The sequence below is a fragment of the Pleurodeles waltl genome, chromosome 3_1 (assembly GCF_031143425.1).
Source record: "Pleurodeles waltl isolate 20211129_DDA chromosome 3_1, aPleWal1.hap1.20221129, whole genome shotgun sequence".
In the NCBI taxonomy this organism is placed as follows: Eukaryota; Metazoa; Chordata; class Amphibia; order Caudata; family Salamandridae; genus Pleurodeles; species Pleurodeles waltl.
In genome coordinates, this window is record NC_090440.1 from 9,777,669 (window position 1) to 9,803,949 (window position 26,281).

The 26,281-nt window shown below is 47.9% G+C and overlaps 1 protein-coding gene across 14 annotated transcripts in view; it reads right to left on the reverse strand.

The window, feature by feature from the left end:
* The window catches only part of MADD (MAP kinase activating death domain), a 639,440-nt gene that overhangs the window by 605,238 nt on the left and 7,921 nt on the right, over positions 1 to 26,281 (reverse strand). For 12 of the 14 annotated variants that reach the window (XM_069221639.1, XM_069221632.1, XM_069221641.1 and 9 more), the window contains exon 2: positions 1,225 to 1,305. The exons of the other annotated variants lie outside the window; for them this stretch is intronic. The gene's annotated coding sequence lies outside the window, so the exon portion shown is untranslated. The remainder of the gene's footprint in view (positions 1 to 1,224; positions 1,306 to 26,281) is intronic. 14 annotated transcript variants of the gene reach the window in all.

Consider the following 26,281-nt stretch of genomic DNA (forward strand, 5'->3'; position numbering starts at 1 on the left):
AATTAGACCACATGAAGACCACACCTTCATCGAAGAGAGATGTACCTACTGAGAGCTGATGGCAACTACAGGGATTACCAATGTTAAATTAGACCACATGAAGACCACACCTTCATCGAAGAGAGATGTACCTACTGAGAGCTGATGGCAACTTCAGGGATTACCAATGTTAAATTAGACCACATGAAGACCACACCTTCATCGAAGAGAGATGTACCTACTGAGAGCTGATGGCAACTTCAGGGATTACCAATGTTAAATTAGACCACACGAAGACCACACCTTCATCGAAGAGAGATGTACCTACTGAGAGCTGATGGCAACTACAGGGATTACCAATGTTAAATTAGACCACACGAAGACCACACCTTCATCGAAGAGAGATGTACCTACTGAGAGCTGATGGCAACTACAGGGATTACCAATGTTAAATTAGACCACACGAAGACCACACCTTCATCGAAGAGAGATGTACCTACTGAGAGCTGATGGCAACTTCAGGGATTACCAATGTTAAATTAGACCACACGAAGACCACACCTTCATCGAAGAGAGATGTACCTACTGAGAGCTGATGGCAACTTCAGGGATTACCAATGTTAAATTAGACCACACGAAGACCACACCTTCATCGAAGAGAGATGTACCTACTGAGAGCTGATGGCAACTTCAGGGATTACCAATGTTAAATTAGACCACATGAAGACCACACCTTCATCGAAGAGAGATGTACCTACTGAGAGCTGATGGCAACTTCAGGGATTACCAATGTTAAATTAGACCACATGAAGACCACACCTTCATCGAAGAGAGATGTACCTACTGAGAGCTGATGGCAACTACAGGGATTACCAATGTTAAATTAGACCACACGAAGACCATGTCTTCATCAGACAGTGATGTACATACTGTCAGACCTGCTGAGCGCTGATGTTAACTACAGGGATTACCAGTCTTAAACAATACCACAGAGTCACGATTCACAGCACAAATCTTTCAGTCTTTGATCTGTGCCTCCACATACACTCACCTTACAGGCTACAGAGAGAACGCTCGGTTTCCAAAGGTAAAGGGTGCAAGTGTTGAAACTGTTTCCTCGAAGGTCTAATTATCTGATTTAGTTGGGCTAATAGAGTTTCCACACAGAGTCAGAGCGCACTTTACAGCGATGTGCACACAAGGCGACTCCATTCAAAGGAAACAACAAGCTGTGGTAGCGGTTACCTTAAGACGACGTGCTGGTTCCTTGCTGCATGGTGCTATGATCTATGGGCCAAGAATCAATATGGTTTCTTCAGGTGCAGCCTAGGTGGAAAATATCCTTATTTAGTCATAGCAGTTCTACAATAAATGCTTCATACAGCAACAATAATGCAGTACAGGGTGTGTTTGCAGCTTGGGTTGGATACATAAAGCTGATCGCTTGAGAAGCATGATGGGCGATCAACAATGTAACAAAACATTTGTCCCAAATTCACATATATATGGGCAGAAATAGTGTGGGGTTAATTAGCGCAGTTCTAGTAGGTGGTGTTCCTTGAGCAGTTTTGAATGAAGCAAGCTTCAGGATGGAATACAGTTCTGTAAAACTAGCAGACATGATAAGTGAACCGGTTGTGATCCCGATGCTGCACAGAGGTATGGCTGTGTGTAGGAGGTTTTAAGTAAGAGAACAAGTTAAGAGTAGGGATGTACCCGGTCAGGAATCCTGAATGGTCATTCGGAGAGGAGCCATTAATGGATTTCATTTTAACTGATAGCCAGCTACCTTCCTATAAATACTAAGACAGGACAGTGTCTGGGAAGAATAAATAGGGTATTTGTGGCAAAATTCTAAATGTTATCTAGAGATGGAGCAGTCTAGGGGACACCGAAAGCAATAGAGGGAAAGACAACACATATGTTACAGCAGTCAGGTTTGCCATATACCAACAAGGAGATAACTGTCTTGGCAATGCAAAATGTAACGTTTGCTGGGACTTTGCAGGTTTAGAAGTTGAACGGGAAGGTCCTGCTGGTTTCCAGTTGCAAGGTTCACTAAGGGGTTAGATTCTGCTCTAGGATGTTTTGCTGAAGATGTTGTGGTTCTGGAGGGCATGAATGTGGTAGAAGAGGGAGGCAGCTAGTGATGCAGAACAAAACTAGATTTTTTCTATTTTGGTTGATTTTTCCCTGGGTGATCAGACTGCCATGCGGTAACGGTGGGCTGTAGAACAGTTCGAGATCCTTGTTTGCAAAGGAAATGTGAACAAGGAAAATGAGAGATTGGCGAATAGTCTGGATATAGAGGTCATAGGAAGTAAAGATGTGAAATTACCAAGGAGTGGTGTGTAGAGGGAGAGGAGGAGCGCATCAAGGACTGAGCACTATTGGGCACTGAGGGATGCATGTGTGGCCGTGGAATGCAAGGAGCAATGGAAGATCAGAATGGAACCATCTGAAGGATAAGATGAAAACCAACTGAAGGATAAGATGAAAACCAACTGCGTGTAATTCACGATCCCAAGGTTGGGCAGGATGGATAATAGGACAGAGAGATCAAGTAGTACAAGCGCCAAAGACAGGTGTTAGTGGTGAGCGTAGACTACGGGGGTGGTTTCTGTTGAGTACTGGGCATGAAATCACGAAAGCAGGAGCTCGAGCAGGTTATCAGTTGTGAGGAAAGCGGTGAAGTGATTAAAGACAAAGTATTCCAGATTTTACTTCAAAGAACTGGAGCAGGAGAATGGGTAACTGGTAGTGTCTAATGTTAAAATCATCTTGATAGTATCAACAGATTATGAACGTGGTGGGTGATCTTGGCCAGAAATGTATGGATTTTATCTGAGCTAAAGTGAACTATCACCCCAGGCTCCTCGTCGACGCGCGCCCTGCCCACAATTCTCAGCATCATGGTCCTGGCAGTGGCTCCTGCACTTACATCAATCATGTCATGCTCCATTAGTCATGGGTCTGTCATCCCTCTTCTTAAAATTAAAAAAAAATAAAAATTAAAAAAAAAATTAAAAAAAAAAAAACACACCCCTTCCTTGATCAACTTGGTCTGGTGAACTACCGACATATCTTGCTGCTCCCCAGCTATGGCTAAAGTCATGGAAGTCGATGTTAACACCCAGCGTTCATGCTGTATGATCAAAAATACTGTCCTTTGTATTTTCCAATCATGCGTTTCCCCTACCTTTAGGACTGAGACAGTGTTGAGGGCACATGCAATGACACAGTTTTGATACTGAACACAGGATTATTCTCCTGGATCAGTCAATGGCCTTCAACATAGTCCTATGGACAGAGTTGGGGCCCAATTTAGATGCCGGCAATGGACAGCCATTCCGCCAAAATATAAATACCGTAGGATTTTTATTTCAGCGGAGGGGCTTTCCATCACCATTGTGATGGAGTAATCCATCCGCCTACATCTAACTAAGGCTCTTGGTGTAAGTTTGCAGAAGAAGGTGCTTAGTCTGAATCGGAGGTCACCTGCCTCTCATTTCTCCTCTATCGGTTGGCTGATCAACAGGTTAGCCGTGGGTTCCCTCGAAGCTTCTCACTGAGCCAGACTTTGTCCAACTTGTATGTAATGTCTCTGGAAAACCTTACTGTCTTGTTTGGGTTTCAGTTTGATTCCTGTGCAGATGACACCTGGTTCTGCAGTTAGAGGGCGTTCAGATGAGCATTCACGATAAATGTAAACAGTGTTCAACATCAGTAGCTCACTGGATGGATGACACTCCACTGACAAGACAGAGGTCGTATTCCTTTGCAACACTTCCCTCTGGTCTTCGACCTGGTGACCTCATTGTTGGCACTTGCCCCGAGCCTAGCACCACTGATCCAAACTTGGTTGATAGTTATTATTAGTTTTCACACCAGTATATATTTTGAGACCCATATTAATAAGCCACAGCCCACTGTTTTGCAATTATGAAGCTCCTCAAAAAGATCATTCTTCAATGAACACCTACTAGTAGACTTGACTACTGTAACTCACTGTGTATTGGTCCTTCATCCCATCTCCTACATCAACTACTACCAATTCATACTGTGGCAGCCTGGCTTATTCTAGGCCTTACTAAACTTTACAGCATTCTCATTTATTCAGCGCCGAGTCTTGAAGGTCTGTTCTTTCAAAGCTCTCCACCACTGTTACAAAACAGCACGTGGGGCGAGTCCGCTAAACTATGTCTGCTCTGTTTACCTGCTATTACCCCTCCCAGACAGCTGCATGCTAACTCTGCTTTTCTTGTTTGTAGACATTGGCTTTTTAGGCCCCGTGCCTGGGGTCGAGATTTGTTTCTTATCTATTTCAATTAAAGGTTTTCTGGTCCTACATTGATTAGTGCCAGGATAGTCTTGAGTATCTGAATGCTCTATAAAATCCCAAACTCAAACCTGTGAGCATCCCAGAGACTATAAGATTCGAGCATAGAAGGAAGATCGCGCTTCTGAGAGACTTTTACCCTTTACGGCCCCAATACTACCAAATGGATAAAAGTCTTCCGTCAGTCACCTGCACTGAACTAATGAATGGTCTTTGTGCATTCAAAGGCAGGACAGTCTCTGAATATTACGCACATAAAAGCAGGACAGTGCTGTAGTGTAGCAAGGCGGAAGTATTATGCGGTATGACTGGAGTCCTACCATGTCACCCTAACAATACCCAGTAAACTCTGGCTCAGTCCTGGAAGAGTGGCAAAGAGCAGTCAGGCTACTTGGAGGAACATGAGTAAAGCATTTTACAAACACCAACATGGACCATACATAATGACACGACTCGAAAGAAACCCGACACCAATTTATAAAATAAAGTTTATTTTTTATATTATTTTAGAAACCAAAACATTTGCAATAAAATGCAGTTAACTAGATTTATGAATTTGCAAAGGATAAATAAATCACTGCTGGTCACTCTTATCACTGAAGTAAATGGGAGAAAGGCACACTCTGCAATCTGTCACTTGTAGGGGGAGATCTGGGGAACCCACTAGAAGTTAAGGAACGGGGGCTTACGGTTCCAGGAAGGGCACCATCGCAAAAGGCACCTTGCAGGGGGAGTCCAGCAGAGTCCTTTGGTCCTAGAGCTGGGAGATGGCGTCAGGTCAAGATTCACCAGGCAGAACGACTCAGGCGCACCCAGGGGTCTCAGGTGCAGAGGTGCTCCTGGCTGTCTGGAGTGCTGAATGGATACACAGGTGCTGTCAAAATGCAGAACTTAGCAAACACACACTTCTTGTGGATGTCCACTCTACCCTTCTGGAGCAGAGGCCTTTGGGGTCCCAGTACCAGGATTCAGCTGCTAGTTCTTCAATACCTTGTCTGGCAGCTCAGGGTGCAGAGGTAGCCTTTCAGCTGTCACTCACAGGCTGGTCGCACCAAAGATGCTTTGAAATACACTCGATGTAGCCTCCTTCAGGATGCAATCTCTCAGCAGTGGGGTCGTTGATAACATCGGTCACTATAGCTGTGAGACTCTCTGGAGGCAGAGATGTCTGGGGAGGGGTTAGTTACGCTGCTGGTGACTAACAAGTCTTTGTAGCTGCAAATGTAATCCACAGGTACTTCAGTGTCTGGATGTCTCCGGAAGGGAGTAGCGGCTCGAAACTTGGGGACCTGCATCTATTCCCGGGAGGCAGGTCACCGAGTTCCTTTGAGTTCACTCACAAGGAGCCCGTTGAGTTACAATTCTTGTGGCGTAGCACATAGTTACTTCTGCAGATTGCAAGGGACTGGTGCCACCAGTCAGAGAAGTCTACCTTAGTTTCTGGTGTCCACTGGGGTCTCTATTGCAGGGACTGAAGAGTTTCAGCCACGGGCACACGTCGGCACGCAGTTCGAGTATATCGTCTCTTCAGGGCACTTAAGTGACCTCTCTTTGCACTGCATTTGAGTCCAAAGTCCTCTTGTCTGTGACAGCATCTTCTTTGTGCTTTGTCTCGGCTGCAAGGTCATAACTGAAGATCTGGTACCAGAGGGGCTCCTTAAATCCTGGTTTAGGGGGCGTTACGGGTGTGGGACGATGGCCAATGGGCTACTTATCCCTGCGGCTAGCTCCCCCCTGCAGTGACAACATCCTGTTGGTGTACGTCACTAAACTACCCAGAATGCTCTAATGGAGGGTCTTTCAAAATGGCAGAATCCCCCTCCTCGGCTGTACAGAACCTGTAGAGAACTGCTAGCCCATTGTATGGGTGTGGCTAGCCCTTTGGGAGTGTACATCTCCTGGCTACCTAATTGCCCCACCAGCTAAACTGGTCAGGATGGAAGGTCTTTGTCCTGTGACTAGGGCAGGGAGAGCCTTTTAAAGCTCACCGCCTTGATTACAGTAAACACTAGCCATCCTGGGAGGGAGGAGGTGTGACCTCCTTCCTGCCTGGGCCTTTTGTCTCGGTCGTATGGATGTGCTAGCATGACCAGCAGGAGAGCTGACTTCCGTCTTGGTGGGAAAGGCCACCAAGGTAGTAGATCGCTGGCATCACAGCGGGCAACCTCTAGGGACGTCATCTGGGTACATGCTAGGAAATCCAGGGCATGAAAATAGTGCTCAGGGTTAAAAAGCACATTGTCGGACACCAAACATGGGGGAATCTGGCTGGCCCATCATGGAGCTGGACATCTGGCGTCTGCCCAGTTGCCAGCCCATATTTTCCAACGGCCCACCGGTCACTTGTGGTAGTATTAAGTTTAAAATGCTATCACATGGTCATATATGCTTGTGCATATATGTCCACACTCATAACATAGTGCACCCTGCCTCCTGGTCTATAGGGGGCCAGCCTTAGAGGTATCGGACTCATGCTATGTGCAGTGAAAGGACTCCGGCTGCACTTGGTGTGGGCAGAGTCGAGTGGGCCAGCTGTTCGTGCAGACTGACATGACAGCTCTGCAGGCTCACTTTTTTCAGGTTGAAAAGGGTGGCACAAATAGTGCTGCAGCCCTGGTGACCCCTTTATCACGCGTGCCCTGGGTAGCACTGGTACCCTTTACTAGGGCCTTACAGGGGTGGTAAGGTCCATGCTAATAGGGGCTCACAAAATTAAAGTACAGTTTAAGGGAAAGAGCACTGGCACGGGGGTCCGGTCAGCAGGCCTCAGTGCACCACCAGGTCAAAAACAACAGCATCCAGCAGCAAGAAGTGTTTATAATGCTGAACCGATCAAAACTGGTATCTCATGGCTGACATAGTGGTCAATAAAGGTGCTGAAAGTGATCACTGCCTCTTATAGCACGAATGAATGCTCATCTTACCAATAAGGAACTGGTCCACAGTTACAACAAACATTACTGTTGGTACTGCAATATAGTGGCTTATAGAGGACTCTAGATAAATGATTCATGTGTTAAACGATCTAGAATTCTATTCTCTATAGTGGGGAGTGTTTCTTTCATATGTTGGAAGAAGCAATAATAAGCCAATAGTTTTTACGGTATGTACTTTTAATCTCAGGGCTCCAGAAATCTACTCGACCAAGCCCTCTGGTGAGTCATTTTTTCATGAGGTCGAGCTATTTTTAGCTTCAACCCTTCTGGTGAGTGGACAAAACAGGTGTCCTATTCAGTCAGAAACTGAATTTGCAATTAAGATGCCTTTAAATCTTATTCTTGTCACATCTGCTCTGTGTTCAGAGACACAGGTCAAAAGTCAGTTTGTCCTCTTGCAATGCAAATACTTCTCCTTGTGACTGCAGAGTTCCAGGGTTTTGTAAATGTGAACTGTCTGACATTAGAAAAGAAAGGCTGTGGGTATCAGGTCTTTTCTAACACACAATATTTATATAACTAAGTCAACTTTACACACATTTCAAATTATATTTCAGTAGCTGTGAAAGACCATGTTTTTGTACTTGCCTGATGAAATAAAATATATAATACGATGAAAAAAAAAGTCAGATCACTTTACTTGGTGATGTGCAAATGATAAATATTTTTGCTGAAACCCAATTTTCACAGATTATTGTTAATACACTATATAGTTTTATCATCAAAGCTGCAAGTTAGTGGGAAGGTTTTTGGACATTTCTTGTAAATTTACTGTCTGTAAATCATCATGCTTTAGTGATATATTTATTAAAAGTGAGTTTTTAAACATAAACTGAGAAACATTCCTGCCCTGATGGCAAAGCTATTAGTAAACTAAGAGGCAAGTCATGCATGGATCATGTGTACTTTATTTGTGGGCTAGATTTATCATACATGGAGCAAATGTTTAGTGTATTTAATTGAATAAAAGGACCATTTTTATTTTTTTATTTTTTTTAACAGCAGAAGTTCTGAACTTGCATTTTTGAAGGTGCACTCGTGAGAATGAAGAAAAAGGCGACTGCAAAATACAATATTTGCCTAGGATCAGACAGTTTGAGACCCGTTCCTGGGTCAAGTACGTTACAGTTATATAGAGTAGATTATTCAAGCGACTCGACCTGCAGGTCTAGTAACATTTTAACGATTTTTCTAGGCCTTATTCTAACGGTAAAGCTGCACTCGTTTCCACAGTGAGTACCTATGGGTTAGGATTTACAGTCATTTACTTAAGAGGCATTTCTAGAAGTTATCCAGCAATGAACATACGGGAACCTCAGAGCTGCAGTTAAATTACTGGCTGCCCTAAAAGTCCAAAATGCTTATCTAGTGGCTCTTGCTCTAAACTAGGGCCACTGGAATTATGACACAAAGGGTGATCAAATTACATGCGAGGTTTGATTAAATTATGTGGCTACAAAAGGCAAATTATCCAGTGTAATATGGTACATTCTGCACTTTAACACGTAAGACTGGGCAAAGATTCCACCTCATTAGTATCAGTTTAACCCTCAACTGCAGCAATAGATAATTGAAAGGTTACCAGACTGCATTTGTGAAGGACATTCCACAACACGGCAACACGAGTTGCAGCATTTTATTTTTAAACTTTTCATCTGTTTCCCCTTTAAATACATTTTATTTTTGGTCAAATCTGCAAATTATGCAGCAGATGATGGAGTGCATAGCAAATGGGCTAATCCATATTTATGCAGAAAACACTGCTGTCCAAGAATCACATAATAATTCAAGAGGCCCTGCTCTTGGCCAATGCTATATTGAAAGGCGCTACAATGCCTTATTCTACGTTTGGAGCTGAGAAAGTGTCTATTTATAGGGGCTGTAGAAATGACCAAATTAATGATGTCCGAGAAATATTTTTTTTCACACTACCAAATAGGGTTCCGAAAATAGTACTAATAATTAGGTTTATGAAGTCTGTTGGCTAAAAATCCCAAATCTGCTGAGAGTACACCACGATCCCCTCTGCCTGTCTTATGGCCACTAAAGGCTAGGGCCAGGCAGTGCTTAAGGGGGATACGAGGGGCTGCAAAAACTCTAACATACTTTTCAGACACACTGTTACAGCTGCGCTATTGCCCATACTTTATTTTCTATAAGTCTTCATGTATTTTTTCAAAACTCCATTATCCATGACATTATGTTCTTACTGTTTGCTGGTTTGTAACACAGACAAGTAAACACTGCAGAAGGAACAGAAACATGCTAACTGCCCCCTCCACTCGAGAGGAGCGTCCCAGTCACTGTAAGAAATGTCCCTGGATTTACATTCCTGTTTTATAAGAGAGTCCTCCCAGGCTCCTCACACTGGCCTGCCAAGAACAACTGTTAGTCACTAGTCGCAGCTCCAGAACACACTCCGGCCCGCTCAGGTCGGCTCTCTACTCCAGAGCACACTCAGGCCCGGTGAGGGAGTGGCACAGCTTGACTAGTCTCTACTCCAGAACACACTCAGGCCCGGTGAGGGAGTGGCACAGCTTGACTAGTCTCTACTCCAGAACACACTCAGGCCCGGTGAGGGAGTGGCACAGATTGACTAGTCTCCGTTCTGGAACACACTCCGGCAACAACACAGCTTGACCAGTCCCTGCTCCAGAACACACTCAGGCCTGGTCAGGGAGTGGCACAGCTTGACTAGTCTCTACTCCAGAGCACACTCAGGCCCGGTGAGGGAGTGGCACAGCTTGACTAGTCTCCGTTCTGGAACACACTCCGGCAACAACACAGCTTGACCAGTCCCTGCTCCAGAACACACTCAGGCCTGGTCAGGGAGTGGCACAGCTTGACTAGTCTCTACTCCAGAGCACACTCAGGCCCGGTGAGGGAGTGGCACAGCTTGACTAGTCTCTACTCCAGAGCACACTCAGGCCCGGTGAGGGAGTGGCACAGCTTGACTAGTCTCTACTCCAGAACACACTCAGGCCTGGTCAGGGAGTGGCACAGCTTGACTAGTCTCTACTCCAGAGCACACTCAGGCCCGGTGAGGGAGTGGCACAGCTTGACTAGTCTCTACTCCAGAGCACACTCAGGCCTGGTCAGGGAGTGGCACAGCTTGACTAGTCTCCGTTCTGGAACACACTCCGGCTACAACACAGCTTGACCAGTCCCTGCTCCAGAACACACTCCGGCCCGCTCAGGTCGGCTCTCTACTCCAGAGCACACTCAGGCCCGGTGAGGGAGTAGCACAGCTTGACTAGTCTCCGTTCTGGAACACACTCCGGCAACAACACAGCTTGACCAGTCCCTGCTCCAGAACACACTCAGGCCTGGTCAGGGAGTGGCACAGCTTGACTAGTCTCTACTCCAGAGCACACTCAGGCCCGGTGAGGGAGTGGCACAGCTTGACTAGTCTCCGTTCTGGAACACACTCCGGCAACAACACAGCTTGACCAGTCCCTGCTCCAGAACACACTCAGGCCTGGTCAGGGAGTGGCACAGCTTGACTAGTCTCTAGTCCAGAACACACTCAGGCCCGGTGAGGGAGTGGCACAGCTTGACTAGTCTCCGTTCTGGAACACACTCCGGCAACAACACAGCTTGACCAGTCCCTGCTCCAGAACACACTCAGGCCTGGTCAGGGAGTGGCACAGCTTGACTAGTCTCTACTCCAGAGCACACTCAGGCCCGGTGAGGGAGTGGCACAGCTTGACTAGTCTCCGTTCTGGAACACACTCCGGCAACAACACAGCTTGACCAGTCCCTGCTCCAGAACACACTCAGGCCTGGTCAGGGAGTGGCACAGCTTGACTAGTCTCTACTCCAGAGCACACTCAGGCCCGGTGAGGGAGTGGCACAGCTTGACTAGTCTCTACTCCAGAACACACTCAGGCCTGGTCAGGGAGTGGCACAGCTTGACTAGTCTCTACTCCAGAGCACACTCAGGCCCGGTGAGGGAGTGGCACAGCTTGACTAGTCTCTACTCCAGAGCACACTCAGGCCTGGTCAGGGAGTGGCACAGCTTGACTAGTCTCCGTTCTGGAACACACTCCGGCTACAACACAGCTTGACCAGTCCCTGCTCCAGAACACACTCCGGCCCGCTCAGGTCGGCTCTCTACTCCAGAGCACACTCGGGCCCGGTGAGGGAGTGGCACAGCTTGACTAGTCTCCGTTCTGGAACACACTCCGGCTACAACACAGCTTGACCAGTCCCTGCTCCAGAACACACTCCGGCCCGCTCAGGTCGGCTCTCTACTCCAGAGCACACTCGGGCCCGGTGAGGGAGTGGCACAGCTTGACTAGTCTCTACTCCAGAGCACACTCGGGCCCGGTGAGGGAGTGGCACAGCTTGACTAGTCTCCGTTCTGGAACACACTCCGGCAACAACACAGCTTGACCAGTCCCTGCTCCAGAACACACTCAGGCCTGGTCAGGGAGTGGCACAGCTTGACTAGTCTCTACTCCAGAACACACTCAGGCCCGGTGAGGGAGCAGCACAGCTTGACTAGTCTCCGTTCTGGAACACACTCCGGCAACAACACAGCTTGACCAGTCCCTGCTCCAGAACACACTCAGGCCTGGTCAGGGAGTGGCACAGCTTGACTAGTCTCCGTTCTGGAACACACTCCGGCAACAACACAGCTTGACCAGTCCCTGCTCCAGAACACACTCAGGCCTGGTCAAGGAGTGGCACAGCTTGACTAGTCTCTACTCCAGAGCACACTCAGGCCCGGTGAGGGAGTGGCACAGCTTGACTAGTCTCCGTTCTGGAACACACTCCGGCAACAACACAGCTTGACCAGTCCCTGCTCCAGAACACACTCAGGCCTGGTCAGGGAGTGGCACAGCTTGACTAGTCTCTACTCCAGAACACACTCAGGCCCGGTGAGGGAGTGGCACAGCTTGACTAGTCTCCGTTCTGGAACACACTCCGGCAACAACACAGCTTGACCAGTCCCTGCTCCAGAACACACTCAGGCCTGGTCAGGGAGTGGCACAGCTTGACTAGTCTCTACTCCAGAACACACGCAGGCCCAGTGAGGGAGTGGCACAGCTTGACTAGTCTCCGTTCTGGAACACACTCCGGCAACAACACAGCTTGACCAGTCCCTGCTCCAGAACACACTCAGGCCTGGTCAGGGAGTGGCACAGCTTGACTAGTCTCTACTCCAGAGCACACTCAGGCCCGGTGAGGGAGTGGCACAGCTTGACTAGTCTCTACTCCAGAGCACACTCAGGCCCGGTGAGGGAGTGGCACAGCTTGACTAGTCTCTACTCCAGAGCACACTCAGGCCCGGTGAGGGAGTGGCACAGCTTGACTAGTCTCCGTTCTGGAACACACTCCGGCAACAACACAGCTTGACCAGTCCCTGCTCCAGAACACACTCAGGCCTGGTCAGGGAGTGGCACAGCTTGACTAGTCTCTACTCCAGAGCACACTCAGGCCCGGTGAGGGAGTGGCACAGCTTGACTAGTCTCCGTTCTGGAATACACTCCGGCAACAACACAGCTTGACCAGTCCCTGCTCCAGAACACACTCAGGCCTGGTCAGGGAGTGGCACAGCTTGACTAGTCTCTACTCCAGAGCACACTCAGGCCCGGTGAGGGAGTGGCACAGCTTGACTAGTCTCTACTCCAGAACACACTCAGGCCTGGTCAGGGAGTGGCACAGCTTGACTAGTCTACTCCAGAACACACTCAGGCCCGGTGAGGGAGTGGCACAGCTTGACCAGTCCCTGCTCCAGAACACACTCAGGCCTGGTCAGGGAGTGGCACAGCTTGACTAGTCTCTACTCCAGAGCACACTCAGGCCCGGTGAGGGAGTGGCACAGCTTGACTAGTCTCCGTTCTGGAACACACTCCGGCAACAACACAGCTTGACCAGTCCCTGCTCCAGAACACACTCAGGCCTGGTCAGGGAGTGGCACAGCTTGACTAGTCTCTACTCCAGAGCACACTCAGGCCCGGTGAGGGAGTGGCACAGCTTGACTAGTCTCCGTTCTGGAACACACTCCGGCAACAACACAGCTTGACCAGTCCCTGCTCCAGAACACACTCAGGCCTGGTCAGGGAGTGGCACAGCTGGACTAGTCTCTACTCCAGAACACACTCAGGCCCGGTGAGGGAGTGGCACAGCTTGACTAGTCTCCGTTCTGGAACACACTCCGGCAACAACACAGCTTGACCAGTCCCTGCTCCAGAACACTCAGGCCTGGTCAGGGAGTGGCACAGCTTGACTAGTCTCTACTCCAGAGCACACTCAGGCCCGGTGAGGGAGTGGCACAGCTTGACTAGTCTCCGTTCTGGAACACACTCCGGCAACAACACAGCTTGACCAGTCCCTGCTCCAGAACACACTCAGGCCTGGTCAGGGAGTGGCACAGCTGGACTAGTCTCTACTCCAGAACACACTCAGGCCCGGTGAGGGAGTGGCACAGCTTGACTAGTCTCCGTTCTGGAACACACTCCGGCAACAACACAGCTTGACCAGTCCCTGCTCCAGAACACACTCAGGCCTGGTCAGGGAGTGGCACAGCTTGACTAGTCTCCGTTCTGGAACACACTCCGGCAACAACACAGCTTGACCAGTCCCTGCTCCAGAACACACTCAGGCCTGGTCAGGGAGTGGCACAGCTTGACCAGTCCCTGATCCTGAACACAGTCAGGCCTGGTCAGGGAGTGGCACAGCTTGACTAGTCTGTTCCAGAACACTCATGCCTGGGTCAGGCAGCGGCACAGCTTGACTAGTCTCTACTCCACAACACACTCAGGCCTGGTGAAGTAGCAACACAGTTTGACTACTTCCTGCTCCAGAACACACTCATGCAAGGTTAGGCAGAAGCACAGCTTGACTCATCTCTGTCCAGGAACACACTCAGAAATGCTCACTAGTCGCAGCACCAGGCACACCAGTCTCTGTTCCAGAACACACTCAGGCCTGGTCAGGCAACAACACAGCTTGACTACCACACACTCAAGCCTGATCAGGCAGTGGCACAGCTTCTAGCAGGTGCCAATCTGCGCTGGCCTCTTACGTAGCCACAGTCTGCTCAGTACTGGGCCCTAGAGAGCCACACTGGCAGGGATGGGCCAGGTCGTGCCACGCTATCAGTTGACTAACACGGACTTCTTTACCACATTGCCAAGACCTGCTGGCTGCGAGCTCAACTTTTCTCACTGCCAGAAGCCTGTGGTCACTGGTGGTGAATGTGGCGTGGCAGAGGTGCAGACTATCAGATGCAGGTCACTGTGGGCGGTGCTATCGACCAGGATTCAGCACCATTATAGGTTACCCGACTCCAGCCCAGGATCCCCGATACCAGGGCACTAATAACTGTGAGTGGGGGCGGAAGGGTGATAGATATAGAGATATATGGGAAGGACTTTAAAGGTCTACTAAGAAAGGAGGAATTAGAGGGGGTAAATGAGTAATTTGTTTGCCAATTCTTCCCAGTATTTCACCAGAGTTCCTGAGTGAGCACTGAGAGGTTTGGAAAGAAGTTTGTAGCGTTTAGGAAAAAGTAGCAGCTTTAATGGGTAGTAAGGGGCTTTAGGGTTCCAGGATTAGTAGCACTGCAGGATACGAAGGAGTTTGTTGTACGGTTTAGGGAAGAGTAGCGTTAAAGAATAGTAAGCGCTTTTTAGGGTTACCGGGAGGATGGAGTTAAGGCGCATTAAGTGTTTTAGAGCTTAAGAAAGAGCAGTGGTTCAGGCAGGATAATGGTTGTGGTAGTTACGGTTTTTAGGACTGAAGGAGTGAGGGATTAAAGAAGAGTAAGGGGTGAGTACGTTTCATGGAAGAGGAGCATTGAGAGGGAGTAAAGGGTTTTTAGGACTGAAGGAGGGCAGCATTGAAGAAGAGTAAGGGGCGAGTACGTTTCAGGGAAGAGGAGCATTAAGAGGTAGTAAAGAGTTTTTAGGACTGAATGAGGGCGGCATTAGAGAAGAGTAAGGGGCGAGTACGTTTCAGGGAAGAGGAGCATTGAGAGGTAGTAAAGGGTTTTTAGGACTGAAGGAGGCGGCATTAAAGAAGAGTAAGGGGCGAGTATGTTTCAGGGAAGAGGAGCATTGCGAGGTAGTAAAGGGTTTTTAGGGCTGAAGGAGGCGGCATTAAAGAAGAGTAAGGGGCGAGTACGTTTCAGGGAAGAGGAGCATTGAGAGGTAGTAAAGGGTTTTTAGGATTGAAGGAGGGCGGCATTAAAGAGTAAGGGGTGAGTACGTTTCAGGGAAGAGTAGCATTGAGAGGTAGTAAAGGGTTTTTAGGAGTGAAGGAGGCGCTATTAAAGAAGAATAAGGGGTGAGTACGTTTCAGGGAAGAGGAGCACTGAGAGGTAGTAAAGGGTTTTTAGGATTGGAGGAGGGCGGCATTGAAGAGTAAGGGGTGAGTACGTTTCAGGGAAGAAGAGCATTGAGAGGTAGTAAAGGGTTTTGAGGACTGAAGGAGGGCGGCATTAAAGAAGAGTAAGGGGTGAGTACGTTTCAGGGAAGAGGAGCATTGAGAGGTAGTAAAGGGTTTTTAGGGCTGAAAGAGAGCGGCATTAAAGAAGAGTAAGGGGTGAGTACGTTTCAGGGAAGAGGAGCATTGAGAGGTAGTAAAGGGTTTTGAGGACTGAAGGAGGGCGCCATTAAAGAAGAGTAAGGGGTGAGTACGTTTCAGGGAAGAGGAGCATTGAGAGGTAGTAAAGGGTTTTGAGGACTGAAGGAGGGCGGCATTAAAGAAGAGTAAGGGGTGAGTACGTTTCAGGAAAGAGTAGCATTAAGAGGTAGTAAAGGGTTTTTAGGCCTGAAGGAGGGCGGCATTACAGAAGAGTAAGGGGCGAGTACGTTTTGAGTAAGGGGCGAGTACGTTTCAAGGAAGAGTAGCACTGAGAGGTACTAAAGGGTTTTTAGGACTGAAGGAGGGCGGCATTAAAGAACAGTAAGGGGTGAGTACGTTTCAGGGAAGAGGAGCATTGAGAGGGAGTAAAGGGTTTTTAGGACTGAAGGAGGGTGGCATTAAAGAAGAGTAAGGGGTGAGTATGTTTCAGGGAAGAGTAGCATTAAGAGGTAGTAAAGGGTTTTTAGGCCTGAAGGAGGGCGGCATTACAGAAGAGTAAGGGGTGAGTACGTTTCGAGTAAGGGGCGAGTAAGTTTCAAGGAAGAGTAGCATTGAGAGGTACTAAAGGGTTTTTAGGACTGAAGGAGGGCGGCATTAAAGAACAGTAAGGGGTGAGTACGTTTCAGGGAAGAAGAGCATTGAGAGGTAGTAAAGGGTTTTTAGGGCTGAAGGAGGGCGGCATTAAAGAACAGTAAGGGGTGAGTACGTTTCAGGGAAGAGGAGCATTGAGAGGGAGTAAAGGGTTTTTAGGACTGAAGGAGTGCGGCAATAAAGAAGAGAAAGGGGTGAGTACGTTTCAGGGAAGAGGAGCATTGAGAGCGAGTGTAGGAGGCTGGACTGGCTTGTAGTGAGTACCAAGGGGTACTTGCACCTTGCACCAGGCCCAGTTATCCCTTATTAGTGTATAGGGTGTCTAGCAGCTTAGGCTGATAGATAATGGTAGCTTAGCAGAGCAGCTTAGGCTGAACTAGGAGACGTGTGAAGCTACTACAGTACCACTTAGTGTCATATGCAAAATATCATAAGAAAACACAATACACAGTTATACTAAAAATAAAGGTACTTTATTTTTATGACAATATGCCAAAGTATCTTAGAGTGTACCCTCAGTGAGAGGATAGGAAATATACACAATATATATATATATATATATACACACAATAGCAAAAATATGCAGTATAGTCTTAGAAAACAGTGCAAACAATGTATAGTTACAATAGGATGCAATGGGGAAACATAGGGATAGGGGCAACACAAACCATATACTACAAAAGTGGAATGCGAACCACGAATGGACCCCAAACCTATGTGACCTTGTAGAGGGTCGCTGGGACTATTAGAAAATAGTGAGAGTTAGAAAAATAACCCTCCCCAAGACCCTGAAAAGTGAGTGCAAAGTGCACTAAAGTTCCCCTAAGGACAAAGAAGTCGTGTTAGAGGAATAATGCAGGAAAGACACAAACCAACAATGCAACAACTGTGGATTTCCAATCTAGGGTACCTGTGGAACAAGGGGACCAAGTCCAAAAGTCACAAGCAAGTCGGAGATGGGCAGATGCCCAGGAAATGCCAGCTGCGGGTGCAAAGAAGCTTCTACTGGACAGAAGAAGCTGAGGTTTCTGAAGGAACGAAAAGGGCTAGAGACTTCCCCTTTGGTGGACGGATCCCTCTCGCCGTGGAGAGTCGTGCAGAAGTGTTTTCCCGCCGAAAGAACGCCAACAAGCCTTGCTAGCTGCAAATCGTGCGGTTAGCGTTTTTGGACGCTGCTGAGGCCCAGGAGGGACCAGGAGGTCGCAAATTGGACCAGCAAAAAGAGGGGACGTCGAGCAAGACAAGGAGCCCTCTCTGAAGCAGGTAGCACCCGGAGAAGTGCCAGAAACAGGTACTACGAGGATGCGTGAAACAGTGCTCACCCGAAGTCGCACAAAGGAGTCCCACGTCGCCGGAGACCAACTTAGAAAGTCGTGCAATGCAGGTTAGAGTGCCGTGGACCCAGGCTTGGCTGTGCACAAAGGATTTCCGCCGGAAGTGCACAGGGGCCGGAGTAGCTGCAAAAGTCGCGGTTCCCAGCAATGCCGCCCAGCGAGGTGAGGCAAGGACTTACCTCCACCAAACTTGGACTGAAGAGTCACTGGACTGTGGGAGTCACTTGGACAGAGTCGCTGGATTCGAGGGACCTCGCTCGTCGTGCTGAGAGGAGACCCAAGGGACCGGTAACGCAGCTTTTTGGTGCCTGCGGTTGCAGGGGGAAGATTCCGTCGACCCACGGGAGATTTCTTCGGAGCTTCTGGTGCAGAGAGGAGGCAGACTACCCCCACAGCATGCACAAGCAGGAAAACAGTCGAGAAGGCGGCAGGATCAGCGTTACAGAGTTGCAGTAGTCGTCTTTGCTACTATGTTGCAGGTTTGCAGGCTTCCAGCGCGGTCAGCAGTCAATTCCTTGGCAGAAGGTGAAGAGAGAGATGCAGAGGAACTCGGATGAGCTCTTGCATTCGTTATCTAAAGTTTCCCCAGAGACAGAGACCCTAAATAGCCAGAAAAGAGGGTTTGGCTACCTAGGAGAGAGGATAGGCTACTAACACCTGAAGGAGCCTATCAGCAGGAGTCTCTGACGTCACCTGGTGGCACTGGCCACTCAGAGCAGTCCAGTGTGCCAGCAGCACCTCTGTTTCCAAGATGGCAGAGGTCTGGAGCACACTGGAGGAGCTCTGGACACCTCCCAGGGGAGGTGCAGGTCAGGGGAGTGGTCACTCCCCTTTCCTTTGTCCAGTTTCGCGCCAGAGCAGGGGCTAAGGGGTCCCTGAACCGGTGTAGACTGGCTTATGCAGAATTGGGCACATCTGTGCCCAACAAAGCATTTCCAGAGGCTGGGGGAGGCTACTCCTCCCCTGCCTTCACACCATTTTCCAAAGGGAGAGGGTGTCACACCCTCTCTCAGAGGAAGTTCTTTGTTCTGCCATCCTGGGCCAGGCCTGGCTGGACCCCAGGAGGGCAGATGCCTGTCTGAGGGGTTGGCAGCAGCAGCAGCTGCAGTGAAACCCCAGGAAGGGCAGTTTGGCAGTACCAGGGTCTGTGCTACAGACCACTGGGATCATGGGATTGTGCCAACTATGCCAGGATGGCATAGAGGGGGCAATTCCATGGTCATAGACATGTTACATGGCCATATTCGGAGTTACCATTGTGAAGCTACATATAGGTAGTGACCTATATGTAGTGCACGCGTGTAATGGTGTCCCCGCACTCACAAAGTTCAGGGAATTGGCTCTGAACAATGTGGGGGCACCTTGGCTAGTGCCAGGGTGCCCTCACACTAAGTAACTTTGCACCTAACCTTTACCAGGTAAAGGTTAGACATATAGGTGACTTATAAGTTACTCAAGTGCAGTGTAAAATGGCTGTGAAATAACGTGGACGTTATTTCACTCAGGCTGCAGTGGCAGGCCTGTGTAAGAATTGTCAGAGCTCCCTATGGGTGGCAAAAGAAATGCTGCAGCCCATAGGGATCTCCTGGAACCCCAATACCCTGGGTACCTCAGTACCATATACTAGGGAATTATAAGGGTGTTCCAGTAAGCCAATGTAAATTGGTAAAAATGGTCACTAGCCTGTTAGTGACAATTTAGAAAGAAATGAGAGAGCATAACCACTGAGGTTCTGATTAGCAGAGCCTCAGTGAGACAGTTAGGCACTACACAGGGAACACACACATATAGGCCACAAACTTATGAGCACTGGGGTCCTGACTAGCAGGGTTCCAGTGACACATAACAAACATACTGAAAACATAGGGTTTTCACTATGAGCACTGGGCCCTGGCTGGCAGGATCCCAGTGAGACAGTGAAAACACCCTGACATACACTCACAAACAGGCCTAAAGTGGGGGTAACAAGGCTAGAAAGAGGCTACTTTCTCACAGCGAGTAAAGGGTTTTTAGGCCTGAAGGAGGGCGGCATTACAGAAGAGTAAGGGGTGAGTACGTTTCGAGTAAGGGGCGAGTACGTTTCATGGAAGAGGAGCATTGAGAGGTAGTAAAGGGTTTTTAGGACTGAAGGAGTGAGGCATTAAAGAAGAGTAAGGGGTGAGTACGTTTCATGGAAGAGGAGCATTGAGAGGTAGTAAAGGGTTTTTAGGGCTGAAGGAGGGCGTCATTAAAGAAGAGTAAGGGGTGAGTACGTTTCAGGGAAGAGGAGCACTGAGAAGTAGTAAAGGGTTTTTAGGGCTGAAGGAGGCAGCATTAAAGAAGAGTAAGGGGTGAGTACATTTCAGGGAAGAGGAGCATTGAGAGGGAGTAAAGGGTTTTAAGGGCTGAAAGAGGGCGGCAATCAAGAAGAGTAAGGGGTGATTACGTTTCAGGGAAGAGTAGCATTGAGAGGGAGTAAAGGGTTTTAAGGGCTGAAGGAGGGCGGCATTAAAGAAGAGAAAGGGGTGAGCACGTTTCAGAGAAGAGTAGCATTGAGAGGTAGTAAAGGGTTTTTAGAACTGAAGGAGGGAGGCATTACAGAAGAGTAAGGGGTGAGTACGTTTGAGGGAAGAGTAGCATTAAGAGGTAGTAAAGGGTTTTTAGAGTTCAGGTTGGGTAGCATTAACGTGTTTTTGGTATATGGAAGTATAACACTGAGGGGTAGTACGGGTTTTTAGGGTGAAGGGGTGGGTAGTGTTAAGGATATTAATGAGTTTCTGCGGGCATGGCCAGGCAGTCAGCCATGTAGGATGTGTTACTGCCGAGCTCAGTCAATAGTACCTGTTTGTAATTAATCCTTTGTTCCATCAGTAGCCCTCCCGACTCATGAGTGGCTGTGGGGTCCAGGAGAATGGAATAGCGAACCCCAGGTGCCCCGAGGGGTGATCTACGCTGCTGCTGGGCAGAGAACAGCTCGAGCAGCCCTTGACGCAACAGGCCCGTGCTAGCGGAGGAGTGGTGTTCCTGAGCTTGGAAGCCAAAGATAGGCCCACTGGGTTGCTGCAGAGGTATGGGCTCCGAGGAGGCAGCGTTCACACCTTAAGGCAGTTTCAGGCCTCAGAGAAGACACAGCTGACCTACAGGAGTGTCTCCAGGTGATCATCCCAGCAGCGACTCCCAGAAGGGAATTAGGCCCGCGCATGGGGTAATTTGGCTCCCTCAGGGCTTTGAGCTGCAGGTGAGGCATCTGTGGAGCAGTGGAGCGATGTGCTCCATGGCACCACAGAGATGAGAATTGGTGCTCGCTGGTGCAAAGCAATATGCCTGATCTGCGGGGCTTCTGTGCAATGACCTCTCCGGAGCAGGAGGTGCAGGTACTGCAAAAACACAAGGAGACTGGGACTACCATAGAGGTGCGCGGGGAAAAAAAACAAAAACAAAAAAAAACACACAGAACATACTGCTGGATGTCTACAGATTAATAGTAGCACTATTTGAACATGTTCCCTCCAGATGCCCTCGATCCTTGTTCTTCTGTTGTTGCCGGGCTGTGGATGTCCTAGGTCCTGGCTGCCCACTGGCTGTCTGGATTGTTTCCCGCAACAAAGGAGCCCTGGATGAGCCCCCCCATATGCTTTACCCACTGTACTTATGGACACATATTTGCAGTACCGGGAACAGTGACCTGGTGACGATTCTCACCTATCCAAGTATCCTAGGATGAGAAAGGCCGAGGATAGCGCACAGTTTTGCTGAGTGCAGGGAGTGTTGCTACAAAGGAACTAACAGGTTTGTCTCTGGAATATCTTGTCCTATGCACAGATTTTTCTCAGACATCCTAGTTCCTCGCTCACAACTGCACTTATGGTTGCGGCAGCACACAACTTGCAAGAAATTTGCATAGACAATGGCGGATTGCCCTCCTATCCATATGCAGGCACAGTGCTGAGTGATACCACTCGCCTTCACACACACCCCCGAACACCAATCGGCAATAGGAACGCAGTGCCAAGTGAAAGCACAGGATCCCAATGATCATGGCAACACTCCTGGAGACCCGACCCAAATTAACTTGGAGAACATGGATGCCATGTTTCAAGACCATACTGGTAAATTGGAGGTCATCCTGCAGATTGTCTTGGATGTCAAGACTACCCTGGAGCCCAAGACAGACCATCAAAAGCTAAAAGACAGGGTAGAGACGAATGAGTCGAACTGGACACTTTGCGACATACAAGGAGTGAATTGTAAACGCTGCTGCAAGACCTTCAAAAAGAAGTGCACATACTGAAAGTTAGGGCCAATGATGCTGAAGGCTGGTCACAACACGGAACTATCTCGAACAATGGCTGGTAGACATGGTGCTGGTGGGTAAGCTCTAGTAAACTTCCCCCCCCCCCCCTCAGTAGAAAGAGCCAACAGAGTCCCAGGGTACGTGCTTCCCACAGGAACACTACCACATCCAGTAGACACCCACCTACTTAATTATAGGGATCATGATCAGATTCTCCAGAATGCCAGGACCAGAGGACCCTGAACAATGGAGAACGAACAGTACACATCTACCCTGGCTTCACTGCAGAGCTATCAAAACAAAGAGCCCCCTCCTTGGAGGTTAAATGTCCTTGGAGCCAATTGAAACGTTGCTACTACTTATTCTACCCTGCAAAACTCTGAGTCATTAATGATCACATAACTCATTTCTTTACAACAGCGACCGAAGCGCGCACATGGTTTGAAATGAAAAGGTTGGTGGGCTGACCTGATCAAACCTCACAATAGAGACAACATGGTTGGCGTTGACACACAAATAGGAAACTGAATAGTCCCCCTTCCTGGGATCAGGCTGCCAAAGAAAGCGTTGGTAGTGTAGGAGCTGGAACAACTCGCTGGGTCAGGCACGGAACAGCCATTCTTTGACACGGACTCATTAGAGGGGGCAGAGGATAATGCAGAAGTGGATATTGAACAGGCCTATCATCACTCCCATGAGAGAAGACAACCTTCATTGATCCTCTATGCATATATCCGTTGTTCCTCTCTCTGCTCATGGGGGTTGGAGGGGGAGGGTAGTTTGAGTTTTTTATGGTTCACGGATGGGTAGTGTTAAGAGGTAGTAAATGATTTGTAGAGCTCAGGGAAGGGTAGCACTGAGGGACTGTAGAGTTCGGGAAAGAGGAGTCATGGTATAATAAGGGTTTATTAGGGTTGGGGGGGCGGGGGGGAGAGTTGCGTTAAGGGGTAGTGAAGACTTTATGCGGTTAAGGGATGTTTAGGGCCAAGAAGTAATAAGGATTTTTTAGGGTTCAGGGATGGGTAGCATTTAGGGGTAGTAAGGTTTTCAAATTCAGGGAAGGGTAGCTATTAAGAGATAGTAAGGGGTTTTAAGATTCAGGGATGAGTAGCATTAAGTGGTAATAAGATTTTGAGGGATCACAGTAGAGCAGAATTAAGGGGGTAGTAAAAGTTTTTAGAGTTCAGGAATGGGTACATTAAGAGGCACAAACGGATTTTAGGACTCCGTGATGGTCGCATTAACGGGTTCTAAGGGGTTTTTAGGGGCATGGGAAGGTAGTACATTAAGGGGTCAGAAGGAGTTTGTAGGATTTAGAGAAGGGTAACTATAAAGGGATAGTAAGGAATCAGGGAAGGGCAATTTAAAATTACAATAAATTAATGCAATACATACAGATTAAATTGGAAGTAATTTATATCTACTAGGTTTATAATTGTTAAAAATTAAATACTAAAATTCATAATGACATATACTTTTGGAGCTGCGAACATCACTAAAGTCTCACAACCCATAAATCCTAACACCAACAATTAGAAAGAAAAAACAGCATTCTCCCAAGGAGTGCTAAGTTAAGGTGTCTCGGACCTTGATGAGGGAAGGGGGAGGGGACTGAAAGCGAGCAACCCAATCCTACTGACCGCCCTCCCATCTGTGCTACTGCCACAGAAGAACAAACACCATAAATATCTAATTATCTAGGAGACATGCAGCACTGCAGGGGCATGCGCCTGACCTAAAGGTCAAGCTCTGTTGCAACACAATAGCTAGACTTGATAAAGAACTCTGACTCACTCAACTAGCTGAAAAGATGATTACAGCTCTTGGAGGGGGAAGCACTTTTTCTGTGGAAGCACACAACATTTGTCCAATCAAAACCTATAGACAGTGCCAAGGCCTCTCTCAAACCTTTTTTTTAGATAACCACATAAGGTCTAGCTTAACAATGCAGTTGTCGACAGACATTAACAGCTTTACTCCAATATGGGGTGCCTAGTACTTGGCCGGGGTGGGAGGCAGTCCCTGTACACTGCATTTGTCAATGATAGTTAGGATTTGCTTCAGAATTATATTCCTTCTGCAGCTGACACGTGATATGCTTTTTATGCAACTGCACAACAGACGTTACACCAAGCTCAAATGGAGTCCCCACTGAGGCATATATAAGGGCTGTTTGGTAGCCCCTACAATGCATGCTTTATCTTATAAAGAGAGTTCAGGAACATATTCTTTATGTAGCAATCAGTATGTGGAAACTCTTGGACCCTGCATGAAAAGTGCACTAATGGCACTTTGCGCTAAGATTACAACCTGGCTATCTGCAAAGGACATCTTGTCAGTGTTGGAGATACCTACAGATCTTCACCATCTTTTACATACGCTGCTGGACTTTAACAGAAATACAAAATAATTCTATTCAATGTTATCAAGACCAAATAATTACTTTTAAACCACATTAAGGTTTTAAAAACAAAAAATTACTTTGGACAAGCCTTCCTTGAAGAGGGTGAATGATATGGATTGTTAAGAGATCAGCTAAGCTCAGACATGAGAGGGCAGGAATAGATTTTGTAAAGTTGCAACTTAGTTATGCAGTAATATATTATATCTTAATCAAGTCAATATCCACATTACGTCAACGAATTTGAGCGCTTTCAAAGGCATTTACCCCACTACCCCATCACTGAATGAAAGGAGGATTAGCCACAATCAAGCACTATATGATATTAGCGCCCACACATCCTGTCAATAGATTCAACGCACACGGCCCACCCCCATCATCTGCTGCTCAACAACATTATCAGCGGCTCGCCTGCCTTACCTTGAAACCTCAGTCTTGGTCAACCACCACCAGAGTTCTGTCTCTCCAGATAACTCTGGGGAAGGCCCCATACATTCCTAGGCTGCCTTCACACTGGTTGTAATAGCGAAACACTCTGCTAGTCACTTACAATAGTTTCTAAATTTGAAGCTTTAAATCTCTCCTTGTTGCCACTTAGTGAAAAAAGAATTGTATACAATTTTCATTGCAGATAAGTCATCACTGCACGCTTCGCTCAGTGACTGTCCCATGGTAAACCCCTCGCTCCGACTGCCCATCTCCCACGCTGCTCTATCCCTCTCCTTTTCTATTTTGAGGAAGAGCAACTTTCCGTTTCCATAGGGAGTGGTGGCCATTACCTGGACGCAAAGTTACAAAGCCTACCCCCTCATGTTACTTTTTATTTTCACATTGCAAGGCCCCAGATTTCTTTTTTTTTCTTTTTCAAAACTCAGCAGTTCTAGCCCTCAGCCCATGCATCTCGCCACATGAACTGCTGCACAGTATGTTGCTGCATGAAGCAATATGTGGTGTGTTCAGGGCTGTGGGACATGTGGTATGAAGGCCATACACCGCCCTGTTCAATCCCAGTATTCCTTTATATTTCAATTTAGGAACTCTTGATACTGCCACATTAGCTAACTTAAGAGCAGTATTACATTAGTTTAGATCGTGGGGCCATACTGACTTTAAAGATTACAAAAATGCTATGTGTGATGTTTTGAAATATCATGGCGTGAGCGACTTCAGGGGACTGAAGTAAGATCACGAATCTTTCAAGCGTGCGTGTCTCAAAAAGACATAGGTCTTCACTGGACTGCGACACGATTTTCATTTGTAATAAAATCTACCTATCGGAAGTGGCTTGCTGGAAAACATTTGACTAATCATGCCCTGGCTAGATGAACTGTTTTTTTTTTTTTGCTGTACAACCAGTCAAGGCCGATGTTTTCTCTGTTGATGATCCATCCCCACACCACCACCTGCACCGTTTAGACCACCTCGGGACTTTCCACCAGCCTGTTCCAATATTTGTTCCAACTGCACTGGGTAAGTGGAGTTGGTGTCCTGCTTCCAGTTTCTGACCTACAGAAGGGAATCTAAGGGTAATTTATGAGAAATGAAAGTACAAAGGATTGCAATATCTGACACTGTAAGTGCAATGCCTAAGGACCTGTGCTTTTCATGATTTCTCGATTTTTGTTCTTGGACTGGAACATCCACTGTGATAAAAGTGCATTTCAAATGAGTACAGTAGGTATGAATTATATGCTGGCAAATATTGTAGCGCCTGGAGAGGCTGTAGAGCCCTTGGATCAGTGGGTGCACAGCCTGGGGGGGGGGGGGGGGGGGTCAGTGCCCTTGGGTCAGTGAGTGCAGAGTCTGCAGGGGGAGCTGAGCCCTTGGGTCAGT